Genomic DNA, 7,141 nt, shown 5'->3' on the forward strand with positions numbered 1-7,141 from the left:
GCTCGGCGCGGCCTGGCGGGCCCGGCCGCCTCCGCCGTCCCGCCGCGGCCCGACCCCGGCCCCGCGGCGGTGCCAACCCGCGGCCGCCGCGGAAAGAGGCAGAACGAGCGAGCAAAACACGCTTTTAGAAAGCAATTTCTAACTAGATCGAGCTTTCTCTGTGTAAATCTATTTATGACTTATTGTTCTAAATTTAAATCTGAGATTTACACAGAAAGATCCATTAGCATCTTTTAAAGGGTTCTTAAAAGAATTCACTGAGAGCCCACTGAAAAAAATATCTTCGTGCCTTTAATAAACATTTAACAAATGTTTATTCCCTCTGTGAGCGAACACCCAGGCTAAGCTCAACCCTGCCTAGAGCGGCACCAAAAGGAGAGCTGCCGAGAGGCCAGAGTTGGCAGGAGCGGCTCCGCACAGCTGCTCTTGCAAGCTATCTGTGTGGGTGGCCAATTACCCCGTGAGGGGATTAAATTGCAAACGGCATTTCCACAAATTCACATGTGCCACTTAAAGAAAAATAAATAAATTTTGGAATGGCAAAAGGGAACCATGACAGAAATGGCCCCTTCACAGTGAAAGCCAAGGCTACTACTGAAGAGGAGCAGCCAGGACTACTCATTGAGACATGAAATCAAGGGTGCTGGCACATTATATAATAATCATTAAAATCATTAATCATTTAATAGAAAAGGCGAAGTATATGTAAAACTTTTTCCTCTTGGACTCTTACTTAGTCTCTCTTCAAAAAAGTTGTACCATGAACAACCCTCTTCAGTTCTCCAACCTCTAAAGCAAATGTTTTAGTATACAAATATAAGTGAGGACATTTCTTTGCAAGACAAAACAGAACTTCAGACCTCAAAAAAAAAAAGCAGAAGTGCAAATTACTTTTTTTTTTTTTTCTCTGTCTTCATTTACCAATACATACTCTTCTTATTCACCATACTGCAGGGAAATGACCGTGACCACATCTTCATTCAAACCTTAACCCCTGTTCCATATATTAATACAACCTTAGATGCACTTGAAAAGAAATACCATACAAACTTCAGAAAGACAGCAACATGACCTAACTTGTGTAGCTGCAGTCCTCTATAATCAATCTCAGTTAGATGGCGTGCATTACAATTGCTCAACATAAAGAGACTGATGAAATATAAATTCTATATTCTCATTCTAATTGCAGTGTCACACAAGCAATGCAATAAAGACATCAACAGTTTTTCCAATATACAGAGCTTGTCCATACATGATTTGTCTGGAATTAGCTTACATGATTTTGCCATAAATATTATAACGCCTCCACACTGTTGGAGTAAGGCACTATTTCCTTATTCCATATCTCTATTGCCCTCATAGAAAAGATTATGAGGGTTTTTCAATCATCTATATGGCTAAACCCCCAACCTGAACTTAACACAGACCAGAACACACTCATTTGCAGTGAGAATGAACAGACACCTTCCAAAGCTATTTTACACTGCACTGCAGCACTGATAAGCTAACCTGTACAGCCTCTACAAAGCAATCATCCTGGTCTTGCAGTTTGATTAAGAGCATGCATCAGCCCTATCACTACTCCACTGGGTAAAGAACTCTCGCGCCTGGAGTCACATACCAATCACTGCAGCAGCTATCTGCCATACTCCTGCATCTTCTGTGTTGAAATCATCAGTTTCTTTGGTCTCTGGAAAGTGTGACAGGTCATATCTTTTACCGGAATATCAAATCAAATGAAGGAGTGGATGCACTGGAGAGGCATCCAATGCTGCATCAAAGGAGAGGAGTTATTAAGTAAAACCACCCAAACAACAGAACATCAGGGACATCATCACCATCTCGGGCAGAAATGACCAAACCTGCATCATGCATAATTTACACCGAATATTTGTATGCAACATCACCATGCTCAGCATGTCTCAGTCAGCAAGAAGTACACCTTAGAAGGCACCAAACCATCTTGCCCCCAGTTATTAGGATAGACTTTGAGAAATGGAGTGCTAAAGATCCCAACTACTAAAAAGAGAACCCTTTCCAAATTAGTAATTAAAATGTATATGGAACAGGAAAGAATATCAACACTTTGAAGTACTCCTGGATGCATTTTTCTGTGTGTGGCTGTTAAGTATAAGCCTCTTCCCATACCTTTAGGCTTCTTGTACAAATCAAATATGCCCTGAAATCAAGGAGAGCTACTGTAGTCTAAGAGGGAAATCTACTTGGTATTTTACTTCTTTAGCTCTAAATTTACTAGCTTAATCATTATGTAAGACAACCTCAGGTGTCTTTAATCAATTTTCATTTAAGTAGGAAAACAGTTCACTAATTTCTATTTTTCCGTTGCCTCAGCCTAAGGCAATGGAGAAATAGAAATTAGTATATGCAGCCCACATACATTTTTTTAATGCTTTCCATAGCAAGTAACCGTATGACCCAAAATGAAAGTGATGAGTTTTGGGAAAATTTTTTCTGTATTAATTTAGCATATGACCATTCCCAACAGTTCTTCCTGTTCCCCTGCCAGAAGTTACCACCCTCCTTAAAGTCAGCAGAAAGATTCACATACAACACCAGCTTATCTAGCATTTTAGCTTCATAGATGATGTGAGTTACAGGCAGTGACGGGGATGTTTCTTTTGAGCAACTGCTAGAGTCCTGCCCTCACACTGATAAATGTTGTATCAATACAGCCGTTCCACGGTGAACTGAGCAGGCTGAAAAATAACACAGCGAAAAAAGTTTCAGTCAGATGAATACCTTGATTTGGTTCATAAGGTGACCATACTAAAATAGCTTTGTACAATTAAGTGGGAGTGGGAACAAATAATAAGAGACTGGTCAAACCAGCATTTTCACTGGAGAGTTACACATCAAAACTGTGTCCACGTAGGTTGGCCTGTGCCTCAGTCGTCCTAGTGCAAAACCTTTCCCTTCTCCTGGTCTGTGATAGAGATGTAACCTTTCACAGAAAAAGGGGTGGACTTTTGGACAGTAAAGTTTTAAAACACTCAACTTTTTTAAAAGAGTCATCTGTCAAAACAAGTGCCTGTATTTTTAATCCACTCTGAGTAACTCCTACTTCTTGTTGTACAATACAGGCCTCGAGGGATGGAGTGCTCAGCATGCATATGCAAGATAGAGAGACATTCAGAGGTTGATAGTCATAAGGAATTTGTGCTGAAACAGCAATAGGGACTATAAAAGACAGAACTATGAACAGCTTTTAAAAAAAGAAAGCCAGATTCCTCTATACATGTTGGTATGTGTGCATGTACATACACGCACACACTGAACACTTTAAAACAGCACCTATTTCAAGCCCACAGAAAGCGTCTAAAATAGAGAAGTAGATGGCCATCAGTGAAGCTTAAGTATAGGGAAGAAAGAAAGAGAATAGGACAAGTCTGAAACACAAGAAAACTAGAAAAGAATGAACCACCTGAATGTCAGATTAGTAAACTCAGAGGCTTCGGTAGCCTGCAGTGTTCTGCACTGAGTGTTCTGCAGGGAAGCAATAGCCTGTCAAAATGTTTCAACACTTTCCAGAAAATATGTACTAACAGAAATTTCAGGAGCTTAAAATAATGTCTCAGTTATATCCCAAATGAGTGTTGAATTTAAGATATGCACAGGTTACTTATGTCGATCACTTACCTGCATTAGAATTACGTATTTTCTTCCTTCATCCTGTACCTTCACCATGCCAAAAGTTGCTGACTTTGAATTTTGTTGCTATGGTTCCTGCTACAGAAATTACATGTTGACTTTTTTTTTTGCTGGCCTTCATTTTTCTTTTCACTACAGTATATGCAGAACTAAGAGTGCTCATTAACTTTCATAGAGCAATGTTGCTGAAGTAATTTTGAACTAAGTTTTACTTAAGAAAAAAACCCAAACAACAATAACAAAGTTCCTCAAAAAAAAAAAACCCAAAAAAACAGCCTTCTCTATCCTGTTGGCACTGATAACATTTGGAGTAAATTTGTTCTCTTTGACTTGCCTTTCAAAGCAGGAATGAAACAGGAAGTTTTAAAATTTAGAAAAATAAGTGTAATACTTCAAAAATTGTCAGCAATAGACTGTTGTTGTACCAAAACTATGGATTCTTTTGTTAATATATTAACAACAGCTACTTACCTCACAACAGCCACTTCTTCGAAATACATATCAGCTATACTCTCAATATTCATGGATCCTCATTCAACTGAATTTGGATTCTTTTGGTCAACTGTGTATTCAGACTGCCCTTATGCCCTTGGTGTCACTGTGTCCCCTTTCCACAGACAGAAAGAGAAGAACATAACTGTCTCTCAGTAGTAAAGGAAGGCTGATTATGGAATACATATGGAGATCATAACAAAATAAAATTCCTTTAGTGTAAAAAGAGCCATTTCTTCTTTGAGCTTCCTCACTCCCATGGGCCATTTATATTATAGTTCAACTGAACTAAACAAAACTAAGCAAAGTCACTTCACTTTTTAGAGGGAATATCCATGCAAAATTTCTTATACATAAATTGATAAATTTTAAAGTTATCCCTTTACTTAATTTGTCTTAATTTTCTGTAGTGCTCTTGGTTAAGATAGGCAAAGTAACAGTGCAAAACTTGCCATACAAGATTATTGAAGTCCATGGCCTAATAATTTGAAGACAACTTTAGAAATGCAAGTTCATATCTTGATATCTTTATGTTGAGTCATACGACCTGAATGCATATACTAATCCTTTACTGCTGTTCCATACATAATATTGCTACACAAAGTTGGTCACATTAGTGTCCTCCAGTGTTCACTAGTAATTTGAAACAAGCTAATTCACTGAATAAATTGCGAGATAGCAAGTAACATCTCTGTACATGAAAATCCAGTTCTGTGGTGGGCAGTGACAGATCCTAACAAAGCTAACGAGTCACAACCAAAGACAGTAAAATGAACCAGCATGACTAGTGCTCATTATGTTTTAAAAAGGAACAACAAGTACAGTTCCAACATACCCTTGGAAGCTATTGGTCAAAAATTTGAAAAAAACTCCAGCATGTGGCAAATCTCCTTGTATTGTAATTGAATATTTAACCTCTCTACAGTGAGAATGACGACTCATAAGTAGTTTGGCCATTCTGAACTTTAAAAGTCTGCTATTATAAAATACTTTTGATGGTAAAATCTAATTATAAAATACTATTTGCTTTTTCCTCCCTTGAAGTTTAAGCACATTACATTGTATTAGTGCACACTTCGGTATGTTTCATTCAGAGGCCTTGCCACAGATGATGCAACTACTCCTACTCTACTCCAGCAGAAATAGTAGCAGTGTTTGACTCCAGCTAGAGGGGGGAGAGAAAAAAAAAATTAGGGAGTGTCAGTTACACCCAGGTAATAGGGTCTCCTCCTACTTTTCAGTCATCAGCTGGTTTTGCACTATGCTAAGAACCAGTAGCCCTGACCTTGCTGGAATAATCTCCGCCTTTTCAAGTGCTACCTTTCTTTAATCTAATGAGTGACAGAGCTCAAAGAAATTTTGGATAAGTAACCAGTTGAATGCTTTAGACTGCAAAGCAACAAACAGCTTTCATAGCCAAATCTGTATCTTTAGCTGAGTAGCAGCTGAAAGACATCAAAAAATAGCTCTGAGGAGGTGAGCAGTTGCTCTTTCTGGGACTCTCAGAAACTGGATTTTGAGACGTTTAACATATATCTGAAACTTTCAATTTGGAGCACAGAGAAGTTCCCATTTGAAATTCCCATATTTGAAAAAAAACCAAACCAAAAAAAAACAGTGAAAATAAGTAACATTTCTTGTTTCAATATTTAATCCAAACAGACACAGACACAATTTATAAAATTATTCTATTGCATTAAAGTTTTATATAGCATTTAACTCTTATGTTTTTCCTTCAGTGTATGATATATTCATATTTTAAAATATCTTTGCACAGTCCTTTGTGCAACTACATGCTAAAAATCTGCAAATGCACACTTAACACTAAACAGCACAAAAAATACATTCTGTATCCATTCATATGCAAATTTAAAACATTTCACTTGGCAGATAAACAATGAAAAGTTATTTTAAAAAAATCAGAAACTACAAAAATGCGCACATAAAAGTCTTCCCTTTTGGATTTTTAGTAAAATACTGCTCTGTATAAGATCTAATGAAAAATTCCAGTGCTTACAAAATACTTTATATCTATGAGAAAAAACAAATGGATAAATTTATACCTGTATGAATTAAACGCAATCACAAAGTTAAAACATAAAACCAAATAACTGAAATCATCAGGGACATGGCATAGGTCAATGCAGATGTCACATGTACCAGGACAAGTAAACCTGTAATTAATTGGGCACCAGGCAGCCAACAGCATAAAGTATTGAAACTGAAGACAGGGGATTAATACAATATGCAGCAGGTACAGAACTAAGTGTTCAATCAGCTATGTAAACTATATATAGCATTTCTAGGAGAACAGGTGAAGGACTCAGTCTGAAAATAACAACTAATTAATGAAAAGTTGCTGTGTTTTCCAGTATTAGTAGTATAGTCACCTCCACAATTTTGTGCATCTGCATAAACTGGCTATCCAGATATATGGACATTCTGTAACTTTAAGTTCAGAGTTGCAGCAGAGACTGCAGTATCTGTACTAATCATTGACTACTTTAGTGATGATACATAAGGTAAAGTTTAACAAGGACTGGATCCTGGGAGATTAAGTGATACATGAAAGCAATCAAGTCTCATCTCCATCGTAGGAATTTCTGAACAGATTTTTTCCTCAGACAATCTGTATGGATTGGAGGGGCTTTAAAAGCATTATCTTGTAACTAAGTTGCATATATACGTTTATAAAATATTGACATCAGCAAGATGTCAGTACCGATACCAGTAAATCATCAAAATAGTCATCCTTCCCTTCAAGGAGTACGACTTTAAAATCCTTAAAACTAAACAGAAAACTACAACAACAAAATCAAAGTATTTTCAGACTGCATGTAACCTACTCTACAAGGTTTGTGATAATAAAATTAAATTGTCTTAGTTTAATTTTTACCTTTGTGGTTCTTTTTACAGGGCTTGCTGCTGTCCTACAAATACTGCCGAGGCCAAAACTGTTTTGGAGAATTAAAAAAAAAAA

The sequence above is a fragment of the Nothoprocta perdicaria genome, unplaced genomic scaffold, assembly GCF_003342845.1.
Source record: "Nothoprocta perdicaria isolate Ctin4 unplaced genomic scaffold, notPer1 scaffold_25, whole genome shotgun sequence".
Classification (NCBI taxonomy): Eukaryota; Metazoa; Chordata; class Aves; order Tinamiformes; family Tinamidae; genus Nothoprocta; species Nothoprocta perdicaria.